This window comes from Rhamphochromis longiceps, linkage group LG6 (genome assembly GCF_057381845.1).
Source record: "Rhamphochromis longiceps isolate RC_006_pf linkage group LG6, R_longiceps_female_GT1.1, whole genome shotgun sequence".
Lineage (NCBI taxonomy): Eukaryota > Metazoa > Chordata > Actinopteri > Cichliformes > Cichlidae > Rhamphochromis > Rhamphochromis longiceps.
In genome coordinates this window covers 23227911-23240875 of record NC_140562.1, presented here as the reverse complement: position 1 = coordinate 23240875, position 12965 = coordinate 23227911, and the positions used below count along the sequence as shown (strand labels likewise).

Genomic DNA, 12965 nt, shown 5'->3' with positions numbered 1-12965 from the left:
AACAAAACTTGTAATGGTTGAGTAAACTTCAAATACATATTACAAAATTGTTTTAGCTCCGGTCAAGCAATAATATCTCCATTTCTGTACATTCTGTAACCATAATGACAAAAAAGTAAACCTACACTTATTTTAAATTATTATTTATTGGCTTTGGTTTATTTTATACTGAGTATTATATGCATTGTAGTTCATTATATACTGCATGTAACAACTTTCAAAGCTTACTAGGTCACAAAACATTGGAAAGACCTTACATGAATTATATATCTCTTTACATGTTAGCCTGAATTTTAAATAACTAATGAACCGTATTATAGTGCACATTTGCTTTTAGCTACAACATATTTATTTCCTTTTGCTGTTTTAGTGCCCACAGGTGATATTATTATGTGTGTTTTACTTTGATTTGGTTGTGGAGGTTGTGCTCAGATCCTCAAGGTAGGGTTAGACTTAAAAGAATTTAAAGTAAAAATGTCCACATGGCCTCATATGATCAGTCTTTATAATCTGATCGTTGATTAGTTCTTTCAGCGTTTTACTCTTACAGGGATGAAACTGAAGCTTACTAGCCTGCATTTTATTTACTGAGCACAGCTGGCTCACAGATTTTTGAAGTATTTAAGTACCTTAAAGTGAGAGCTAAATAAATGCTCATCACTACAGATGAGGGTATGAGTCATAGCGTATATACTTAACATATTTCATTAAAAGCATACAAAGTTACTGAGTGAAAATCCATTAATTTACATGCTACTAACATGTTTAACTATAGTGACTCAACTGTTACCATGTTAAAGAAGCAGACACCCTTCAGTATTATTTAATGTTATTCAAACCTACAATTGTTTGTAATCTATCTCTAAATATCTAAAAGAAACAACTATTATTAGTCATCATGTCTGCAGTAGTGAACTGCATGCTCGGGTTTTTCTCAGATTTAAAAATAAATGTGGTTCTTGTCCTATTTTTTTAGTGAGGGCAGAGAAGCAGAGCCGTAACTGGCAGTAATATCTTAAAATCACCTAATTTGGAGATCAGTGCCTAATTTTAGGTTCATTTTTACCGCACAGAAAGGCAAGTGGGGATTTTCTCTGAAATCAGTTTTATTTTAATGAAATCTAAAATGATAATAATACATGACAGAGCTTTAGAGACATTTTGGTAGGTGATTCATGCTTCATCAGATTACTAACCTCTTGATTTCCTTTGCTGCTAAAGCACTGACAAGCAAAACTTGTTGCAAGGGCTCTTCTTTCTTTGTTCATTTATTTTTATAGCAAGTCTCATCCTTTCTTATCAGCCAATGTTCGGCCTGAGGTCCTCAGATAAGATCATCTTTGAAAACTACTTTTTAAAAGATTCTTTTTAGCAGTTAGTCTATGTTTGTGTTTCCTTCTATATTTAGCATATTGCAGATGTTCAGTTTTTATCTTGTTCCTCTTACCCTGGTTTATGAAGTCAGTTTATGAGTTTTATCTACATATCTCTGTTCTGTTTGTTCAAATTGATTTTTTTTTTTTTCATTTTATGGCAAATACCAGATTTGATTATTAAACTTGAGCACATAAAACTAAACAAAATATGTCAAATTTAAGGTTTGTTTGTTTGTTTTTTACATATAAAAGTATATGTATTTGCAGGCTAAGAATTATTTATCCACCCACAGGTGACAAAATGCTGTCATTGGCAGAAAAATGAAATTTAAACACAGCAAAAGAAAATTTGTTACTTTGAAAACTTTAACTGTAACTCATTCTACACTCTTATGGTATTAACAAGACTATCGTTATCGTCATTGCAATTTGCCATTCATTCACAGTAGTAACGGAGTTAAAGGTTGTGGGAGGTTGGCATGTTACTTCTGCTGAAACTCGTTGCCAGCTCCTGACACACATTTCAGCACTTCCTTCCAAGAAATATGAACACCGTATCCAGGAAGCCACACTTTGGCCACCCAGCCCGGCACTTCATTTCCTTTGAAACTAGTGGAAGAGCACGACCATTCCCCGATGCACATCACCATGAGCGCATGTCAATGAGGTGCCAATGACAGGGCCGCATTGTGAGATAGGAGCAGAGTGGGAGTGCCATGTGACACTCCTGAATGGGCTGCCGGGGGTTGGCTGGGGGAGGAGGATGGCAGCATCCACAAAAGCCCATTGAAGGATTGCAGACTAGGTACAAGTCTGGCACTGGTCCTCCTTCCCTTCCATGGGACAGCAGGAGGAGGCTGCTGCTTGGTACTGCCTGAATGGTGGGATTATTTCGGAAGAATTGGAGAGAGGAGGTTTATTATCACCGTATTACACTTCCTCCAGTATGTCGATGACCATTATGCCCAGATCTGCATATACACTACTGTCTTGTGTGCTTCACCAGCATAGAAAAGACTGTTGTGTTAACGTATTTTCAGCAGTAAATGGCCCATAATGTGAGCCATGCACACACACTTGCATACATCCACCCTGTACCAAGGGCTTAAGTAACTGTGACACTCCTGTAAGTCTACTTTTAGCCATAAAATCACTTTGTTCAATCACCATAAACTGATATGTATGTTTAATGACTTGTAAAACATGCCTGAAGTTTGATATATTTTTTGTGAAAAAGTACATTTACCATGGTTTACTATGTCTAATGATCCTGGTAGTGTTTGTAAAACGAAAGCTTGCATAGAGGAAATAATAGTATAGTAAATAATATAGTAACTAATGGTTAATGGTCTGCCATTTATATAGTGCCTTTCTAGTCAAACTGAGCACTCAAAGTACTTTTTACTACAAGTGTCATTCACCCAGCCACACGCATGTTTCATGCAGCACTTTTATATGTGCCTAAGCACTTTGTCTAACATTCACACTCTCACTCCGATGGATTCAGTATCTTCAGGTCTACTTGGTGTGCAGAAAATCATAGCAAATCTCAAATCTACTGTAGCAGCGGGAACTATGACATATTATGGAGTTTGCAGATTGCCACAGCTTTTTGGATAATTAAGAATGAAAACCAGAGTTAAGTATCAACAAAAAACAAAACAGATTTATTACAGTACGTGAAGCCTTTATATATTTTTCAAAGGTTTTCATCCTGTTTTATTTCTTGAGGTTACAGGAATCTATCACAATCCACAAGTCCAGTCCAGGGCAGAGAAACATACCTTTGCTTGGTGTAACTTGTGACTGGTCCTCATGGCAGTCTTATTAATGCATATTTGCTTCCCTCCAGTGGAGATGATGGTGAATTACACAGGACCCAACATATTTCACATGTGAAGACGCTGTACATCCACTGCACAGAAAGACTGTCATGCTGACTGTACGTGAGAAAAATACAAACAGGAAAACACCAATTATTATCTGACATAATACCACCTTTCAGAAAGGGATCAAGACAAACTGTAAAAACACAGGCTAATTAAATTTCAAGGGTTTATCATATAGCATATATGATATATGATTAAAAAAAAGACCGTTTAAAGTAAGGCAGCACTGGTTGATAGCGGATTAAAAGCAACAGTAAACAGATAAGCCGTAAGGCCCAGTTGTATCCCAGATACAGTGCATTAAAAACTTAATGTGTAGTTTTGACTCTTAGAGAAAGTAAGCAGACCCGTCCACATGTTATGCTTCATAACAGATCAGCACGATTGGTGCTGTGCTTTACTGTATAAACCAAAAACATTTAAGACATTTAAAGTCAATGTGAGAAAAGAATGGGGCAAACTAACTGTGTTAAATTAATAAAAAGCCAAAGTTCAGTATGATGTCACTTCATTGTGCTTTTATTCTTACCAGCAATTACAGTGCCAGTGACACTTTAACACAAGGGAAGCTGGGACTTTTACACAGAGAAAGTCATCTCAAACATACCAGAAGGAAGGTTAGAAAACATCAGTAGGAAACATGAAAGAAATGTTAAAGTTATTGGACGGATTTATCCACAGCAATGCTGAACTTTGCCTGTAGAGGGCAGAGTTGTGGTTTTTAGGCTGTGCTGCACTCAAAAAATGGGAAACCTGAAGGATTTAGTTTATGTTGGATCTAAAATATTTTTGAGAACATTAATGCAGTATTTCTATATTTCTGTGTTTGAGGACAGACCATATTTTCTGTCCTCAAACTGAAATACTAATAAAAAAAATATAATTTTTGTGTCCTAAAATGCTTCAGTTAAAACAGCCACGTGTTATATGTTACATACTGTTGCCCTTGCCCTCTGACATTATAACTTGCTGCATGTATCCTTTTAGAGGATGAAAGTGGGTGTGATGTATTCATTCAAAGGTGCTGCTGTCACTCCGTGTTTACATTTCAGAGACAAGTTGTTCTTGTACTTGTGCAAGTACAGTTGCCCTGCCCGCTTGGGTGTGTTAGCACTATACAGTCTTGTCGTTTACATGCGTAGATATTAAAATGCAAAACTTAGAGCAGCAATAAAATAGTTAATTTATACATGCAGTTTAAAAAATGTGCAGAATATAAACAGATGCCTGTATTTATGTAGCATATTGTCCATGGTAGCAACAGGAAAATGAATGTTGCTGTATTTTAATGGGATATAGTCTCAAGATGTTAATAATAATACTTTGGTATTTCTTAAGCAAAACAAACATAATTCATTTGAACTCAGAATTTCACCAAAAAAAATTGCATTCCTGCTACTTTGATGTAAATAAATATGGTAAAAATTTGATATCTTCTTTCCATAAATGATTTATCTAGTGAAAATAGACGGTTTGTAGTTGTATTAAAGGTTTTCAGCAGTGTCAGTTGTGCTTTACCATCACTGGCATCATTGATAGTATACTGTATGTTAGTTGCTGGGCTGTCAGCTACCTGACAAAACAAGTGAATCGAGTCTCACCAGCTGTCATTAAGGATGCCTGAGGCTAGGGTGGGGGGATTCCCATTCCTGCCACTCCCCACTGGCCGTAAATAAATAAAATAGAAAAGATTAACAAGAGGAGCCCACAGAGAGTGTATAGTGCTCCTATTGGGAAAACCAATGTGTTTGGCACAGCAACGCATTTTGCTGTGCCAGCAAGCAGGACGGTGTTTAAAAAAATGAAATAAAATAAAGGATGCCTGGGGAGCAACTGAACTTAAACTATGATAGGATGAAAACTGTGCCTTCTTTTTCAGCATCCCAAACTTGCCCTAATGGACTGTGATTTGGTGACAGTGGAGGACATCTGAGTACTTATCATACTGGAAGCAGCCAGCAGAAGATGGGTAAACTGTGGTCCTGAAGGGATGGACGTGATCAGCTCCAAGCAGTTGACCATTCACATTTGACCTCTGGCATCGATGAGGCATTTTTACCCATTAGAACTGCGGCTCACTGGATAATTTCTATTTTTTTCCAGGCTATTCCGTGTAAACCATAGAGATGGTTGTGTGGGAAAATCCTAGTAGACCAGCAGTTTCTGAAATGGTGTGTTTACACCATACACCATGCCACATTCAAAGTCACTTAAATCACCTTTGTTTCTCATTCTCATGCTCAGTTTGAACATCAGCAGGTTGCCTTGACTACGTCTACATGGTCAAATGCATTGAGATACCGCTATATAATCCTATTTTATATGAGGTTTTAAAATGTGTTGTGGCTCTTTAATAACGCTGTTATTGTCCAACTTTAACCTCTTAGGAGTCCACCTTCTTTTCATTAAAAGTTTGTGCTGCTGTGCAGATCACCCATGTTCAAGACTTTGTTTACAAAGCCGACGAGCTGTGATTAAAAACTTGAAGAACATGCAGCATGTGAGAGAGTCAGCATCTCCTGCAGTTTCTGTGACATTTAGAATCAGCAAGGTTGTTCAGCTGCAGTGCGTGTTTTGTAACAAGAGAGGCCTACAGTCAAATAACTGTGTCTCCCAGTGGGATACACATAGCAGAGTGGCTTGTAACGAGGCAGCATATCCAGTGACAAACACAGCAAACACAGCCCAGATGAAAACAACAGTGTGTTTGTTGACCTCACGTGGATCAAAGAATGAAGGAGGGCGAGTACTAGCGATGCACAACTGTAGCTGTAATCCTTCTGTCCATTTTCTCTTGCTTAACCAATTCAGGCTCGGGAGGGGGGCTGAAGACTATCCCAGCTGTCATAGGACAAAAGACAGGGTACAGAACAGCCTGTAGCAGGGCTAACAGATAGAGACAGGCAATCATTCACACCTACGGCCAATTTAGAATTGCCAGTTAACTCATGCATGGATTGTGGGAGGGAGCCAGAAAGCCCAGAGAGAGCCCACACAGGCATGGAGAGAACATGCAGCCTCCACACAGAAAAGCCCCAGCTGGCCATGGATTCAAACGCAGCACCTTCTTGCTGTGAGGCGACAATGCTAACCGGCATTTGTAGCTATGAGTTAAATCTAATTCAGAGCCTGCAATCTATTTTTTGCATGGCTTCATTTTGAACATGTTAAAATACAATAACAACAACAATAATTACAATAATAAATTTAATAAGTTCAAAAAGGAGTAGGAAGCAACATGTGCTTATTTAATCCCACCAACTTTCTACAATTCAGTAACTACTAATCATTACATTTGTTTCCTTGTTTATGCCCTATCCTATCACAAATCCTTCTTTTCAATTTGTTACATTTATTTGGCTTTAATTCCAAGTAACATGCCAAGAGATAAACAAATATATAATCACATACAAAAGTATGCACACACATATACATACACATACATGTCCATACACACACATATGTCAGAACACTCAGTTTCCTCACTGAGCCTGTTCCTTGGCTTCATTTAACTTTTGAGTGTGGTAAATTTAATTCCCCCCTTAAATTGTATCCACCATCTCTTTTGGACAACAAAAGGATGACATTATGAGGAAGTAGGTTGTTTACTGTTCCATAAATAATTTGTGTCATAATTTTAGATGTAGCACATCATACCACTTTTTTAGGCTTTATAGCAATTGTTCTGTTTCACTGGATTCCAAATGCAGCAGGTCACTGCTTCTTCAGATAAACTCTACATTTAATCACTTCCAGTCAGAGACATGCTGGCAGGATGGAAAATGAAGACATTATTCTTCTAGACATTGTCGTAAGTTGAGCTGCAAAAAAGAAAAAATGAGTTAGTTAATTAGCTCTATACACTCTTGTCTTTTACATGGGTAGAGATATAGATATATTCAAAAGGTTAAACATGGAAGTTTTCCCCGCTACTGAGCATTGTAGGTTCACATATAGTTTATTACCTCGGTATTTTTCCATGACAGAGCACCAAAAATAACTGCTTTAAGGGGAAAAATACAGTAATTATATTTTAAATCCTTCTTATTTGTAATATACTGCCCTACCAAACTTTTTGTCTGAGGTGTTGCTTCTGTTCTTAGCTGATGATTGGAAATGGGTTCACAGCTGCACTTCAGTGAAACACTGCATCTGGGTGTTGGTCACTCATCCTTTTCCTGGACTTCTAAAATAACCTCAACATGTGTACATGCCAGGTCAGCAGGTTACCGCTAGCTTCCCCCTGCCCTGTAGGAGCACCGGATGACTGACTGCAAAGAGCCTGGATGCTAATGTGATTATCATGCGTCATTTTTTTGTTCTTCAGGCTAAAGATAAAGCAGGAAATTGTATTCACTATCATTCCCGTCACTCTACATGTCTATCTTTGTCTACTTCCTACCTCCTGAAACTCAACATCCATCTTAGTGCTTATTTTATCTTTATGTAGCGACCCATTGAAGTGATTGTATCAGGAACCGCTTTTTTCACCTTGATTTATGCTGTTTTTTTCTACTGATTAAGTAAACAAGAGCTATTGTTTTAATAAATTAATTTATAGAGGTGTTAGCAGAAGGATGCAGCAATAATCTTTGGACTACCTAGTGCCAGTTGCTTTATATTTAGAGTACAAATAAATTTGTACAACGTTACTCAAAAAGCAAGCCTTATAGCACGATCTTAGTTTCTTCAGTTTGCTGTATTTGCTATAATGTAGATGTTTTGATTTTATAAGCCATGCCAACTTCATAGGCTGCAAGCCCTGTTGTTTGACAACAGGGGTGTCAAACATAAAGCCCAGGGGCTAGAATCGGCCCAGCAAAAAGTCCAATCTGCCCCGCTGGGTGTCTTTGGAAATTGTGAAGGTACAGATTTTTTTACTTTTAACTGTATTTTGATAAATTTTACAGCTTTTCCTACTATTAAAGACCTCTCCTGTTATTCATACCACACCAAAGAAATTAGAAGTCTTTCTGGCATCTCTTCATTGGCACCCTGTTTAATTTAAATGTTGGGAGGAATTATTATATAGCATTTTTCTACTCTCCCAGAGGATTCAAAACATCATGTATATATTAACATTTTTCTATGCTTAAGAGCTTTTATCTAACAGTCACACCTGTTCATATTCCAATGGGTGTCAGTATCTTGCCCAAGGCATCCATACTGGAGCCAGGAATCAATCCACTACCTGATTAGTAGATGCTTTAGGTTAGGCTGACTGGTTTGTGAGAGCAATATGACAGCTGTGAAGTTGAGAACGACGCTGTGAGCAGGATTTGAACCTGCGCAGGGAATCCCCATTGGATTTCGAGTCCAACGCCTTAACCACTCGGCCATCACAGCTGCAAGCCAGCACCCTTCCCCTCACATACAAGGTCTTAAATAATGAGGTTTTAAATAATAAGGCCAAATCTTGTCTTGAAGCGCTCATAGTGCCATATCACTACAATAAAGTACTGTTGGGGCTTCCCATGATGCACCGAGTGTTTCCTGTTCACTCACCTTTTTTCATTCACTATGCGCTTACAAACCTCTTCATTTAATCAGTAGTTTTTATTTCTATCTGGCTCTCTTCCACAACATGTTTTTTGCCCTGTCTTTGCTCCCATCATCCCCATCTGCTTGCAGGTGGCTGCCCTGCCCCGAGCCTGGTTCTGATGGAGGTTTCTTCCTGTTAAGAGGGAGTTTTTCCTTTCCACGGCCGCCAAAGCTGTTTCTCAAAGGGGGTAATTTCATTGTTCAATTTATGTAGACTGTCTGGGTAATTTACAATACAAAATGTTGCAGAACATTTTCTGTAACTTTACATGTGTTTATTCATAGATACAGCACCTGCTTTTCTTTTACTTTTCTTTTTTTTTTCCCCCTGTCCCATACCCAATGGATTTACTTTGCCAAATGGATCATCGTGGCATTGCCGTATTGGTCCATTTGGTCGATCTTTGTTTTTATTATTTATTATATTTTATTTTCAGATGTTACAGACGGGACAGACATGAGTGAGAGATAGGAAAGGGAGAAAGAAAGAGGAAAGAAAGGAAAAACAGAAGGGGAGAGGGACAGTGAGAAAGGGGGGGAGAAAAAAAATCTCCTGGATCACCTGTTGAGAGAAGAATAGAAAACAAGCAAAAAAAGACAAAAAAAAAACAAAGCAACATACTAAACACAACACCATCGCATTAATCTAGCTAAGTGTAAACAGCAGTAAATACTAAATATTCAATGTTGTTGTGCAGCACGCAGGACAGATGTGCTTCGAAGTAGCAGCCAAGAAAGGTGTAATTTGGGTCTGCGAGCAGTGAACACCCGTGTGCATACCTGTGTGGATCAGCGCGCTTGTATTCCAAAGGTTTCTCCATGTAACGATCTGCTAGGGAGTGTGGGGGGGCCACAGCCCCGTCCTCCAGGGTGTGAAGCAGGTATGGAGGAGATCAAAACTCCAGACATCCAGAGGCCCCCAGAACACAAGAGACCAAGGAAGACCAACAGAGGGGCAGCCGCGCCACTGTTCCAGTAAGAGCTGAGGAGAGTCCCAGATGAGGGCTCACTCAGCAGCCGCGGAGCAGAAGCCAGGGGGAGTTGCAGTGACGCGCCCGTGAGCTGTGCCTGAGTGACCGAGCCCCAGGCCGAGAGGCCGGGGGCACCCCACCCCCGAAGGGGCCCGAGCGAGCCCCAGGCTCCAGGCCCCGATAAGCGGCCCCCAAGGAGTGAGCCGGTGTGTACCTGGACGCCCACCCCCAGACACAAAGAACCACCAACGCACCGACACCTGAGGGAGTCCGCCACCGGCAGGGGAAGTGGTGGTGGGTGGAGATAGGCCTCCATACCTTGGAGGGCCTGAGATGTCCCCAGAGAGGTGGCGTCTGATACCCAGCCTGACATATAGACACAGACATACAGGCACACACAGATACAAACATCCATTCCCACCCTCATGCTCTCATATGCACTTACTCCACACTCAACCAACGTGGAGACAGACATAAAGAGACGCTGTACACACGATCACACTCCCCAAGCGTACTCTACAAACCGGGTCTAGGTACCCTTGCCCCTGGAAGGGGGAACTGCACCCAGACCCAGGTGGTGTTACCCTTTTCCCTGCGGTGGGGAGAGGCAGACCACCCCGACTCCGTAGCAGCAGGGAAGCCCCACACTCCAGACCGCAGTCGGACGGCCAACTCCACCCAGCCCTCCCGCTCCAGCAGGCCGCAGAGAATGGGGGTGGGAGAAGACTCCAAACCTCCCTCCACCCGCTCATTGTAGTGTTGATGCATGTGTGTTCTAAGGTGCAATTAAAACCCAGGAGGGCATGGAGCTACCTGCCAGAGAGCAGCAGGTAAGCGCATAGTCCCTCCTGCTAGCCCTCAATGTCTAAGTGTATTTAAAATTGAGAGGTGGGCAACGACGCCAGGGGTGAGGTGTACACCCTGATGGTAATTTGGACTCCGTGATTGTGCCCACCCCCAAGATCCTATATGTATGTGTAATGAGAGTGTGAATAATGTGAATGTCTAAGTTGTGGGATAAAATTGAGGCAGAGGCAGCCAGAAGGGGACAGAGGGAGGGGGGGGGGGGGGGGGGGGGGGGGGGGGGTAGCCTCCTCTGCACCCTGGTGACATACCCCTACTCCAAGGCCCTGCATGTGTGGGTGGTTGTGGTGGCTCCCCTGCTGACCCCAGTAGGCACTCCCACACTCCGCGACCCGCCAGGGAAAGGGGGCCCAGGCCCATCCAGACCGGGGCCCAGTGCAGCAGCGCCTTCCGGCCCCACAGAGCCCGGGACAGTCCACCCAACCCCACCACAGAGAAAACTGCACCCACCCCACCATCCACTCATCTTCCAGACTACATAAGACAGTAAACGCCCAGGCTGAGATCTTCCTCCACCTCTCCTGTATCTCCCCCTCCTGCTTTTCTTTTACTAACTGCAATTGAATGTGTAATTAAACATCTTTACACCACAGAAAGGGAGTTTCGCTGGTTGCGCCCACTTAGGTTTAGACGGGGTTTAATATGGCCCTCGATGTAAAATGAGTTTGACATCTCTGCTCTAGAATTTCTTTTTCAGAGATTCAAAGAGATAAAGAGTTACAGAAAGTTGTGGTTATAAGGTTAAGAAGCACAAAATAATAATTTTGTTCTTCACACTTCAGCAATTGCACCACCGGAACTCTTAAGGGATTTTACCTGCCAATACGTTGAGTAAGCTGCAGACATTTGAGTCCTTGCTGCCTAAAGGAGGGACTGGTCACCCTTATCATTCTGTCAAGCTGCTACGTGGGATCCCATAAAATCCGGCATAGACAGTCCAGTTGACTGAATAGTTCTTGCGTGGTTTAGATGTTTGCTTTGGGTCATTGGGTCAGTTATCAGGCTTTACTTTTGTCTCAAATCTTCTTTTTAGACAAATGCACCAAACTGTGACTGTTGTGAAAGCAACCCTGTTTTACCCTTCTTGTAAAGAAGACTTTTACAGCTCTGCAAAGAAGCAGCATCGTCTTTATTTCTAACATTGTCACCGGTGTGCTGCTATGGCTGTTATTAGGCTAATATTTGAGGAGCTCCAGAGTATTTGTTTCTCTATAGACTCTGACATATTGTCTCTGTTCTCAGATTTGTGCACCACCTCCCACTTTACTTTCTATTCTGGTTCGAGCCAGTTTGTGCTGTCCTGTGAAGAGAGTAGTACAAACTGTTCAATGAAGTGGAAATTCCTGGGAAGTTTTATCTTCTTTTTTTTCCATTTCGTGATCACATTCAAGCACACACCGTCTCTGAAAGCTATATCTTCCTTAATCAGTACAGCAGCTTTTAGCTGGGTTAACATAAATGGAAAAGTGCCTTTTGATTGGAGTAAAAATGTGACAAAATCATCCTCCAGAATACAGGAGTGATGCTAAAAACGGTCCCATTCATTAGATGTTTTATTTTTTTAAATAATTAGGAATTTATGATAAATGTTCTGTTTTGGTTTTGGCTTTTTTCCATTCCTAAAGCTAAAAGGAAGACACAAAGAAAGAAATGAATTACATGACAGCAGTTGGAATAATGGGAATGTAAAGAGAAAAGATTTCCACTCACAAACAATCCATTATAGGCACAAACCGAATGAACCATTCTGTTGTTTCAGATGAATAAAAAACAAAAAGCTAGGCTGGATGTGTTCCTCTTCCCTCAGCATTTTCCTTTATCCTGTTTGCTTTTTAGTTTGGGTCAACAGACATCTTTAGCTTAAAAAATGCATCATTGCAGCATGTTCCGCTGATTCAGCTGGAGAAGTAAAAATGGGCCAAGGAATTGAATATGCTGAGTAGAAACAAACATCCAAGTGAACAGACACTGACAAAGTGAGCAGCTCAGTGTTACCACAGTGCACGATGTATTTAGAGAAATCCATCCATGCTTCTATGCTTGATTTTCTGGAGCGCAAAAACAGAAGCCTTTAAAAAAGCCACCAGCTGTTAGACTGGAACTACCAGATTAGACCAAAGAGAAACAAACAAACAAAAAATAGAGTGAGACAAACCACATACAACACTGTATAAGAGATTGCAGCTGTTCATTTGGTGCAAATCTCTGCTGGCATTATATCAAAAATGTCAAAAATATCCTTATGTAGATGTAGATTTTTTTCACTATGCAATTTTTTAAAAAACGAGTGGTATTGTTATTATTTTATTGTAGGGGTGCATATA

General features: G+C 40.7%; 1 non-coding gene across 1 annotated transcript; it reads right to left on the bottom strand.

Annotated features, from left to right (window-relative positions):
* Nucleotides 1-8529: 8529 nt before the first annotated feature.
* Nucleotides 8530-8611, bottom strand: trnas-cga (transfer RNA serine (anticodon CGA)). The gene has a single exon. It is a non-coding gene; the product is annotated as a tRNA-Ser (tRNA).
* Nucleotides 8612-12965: the final 4354 nt, after the last annotated feature.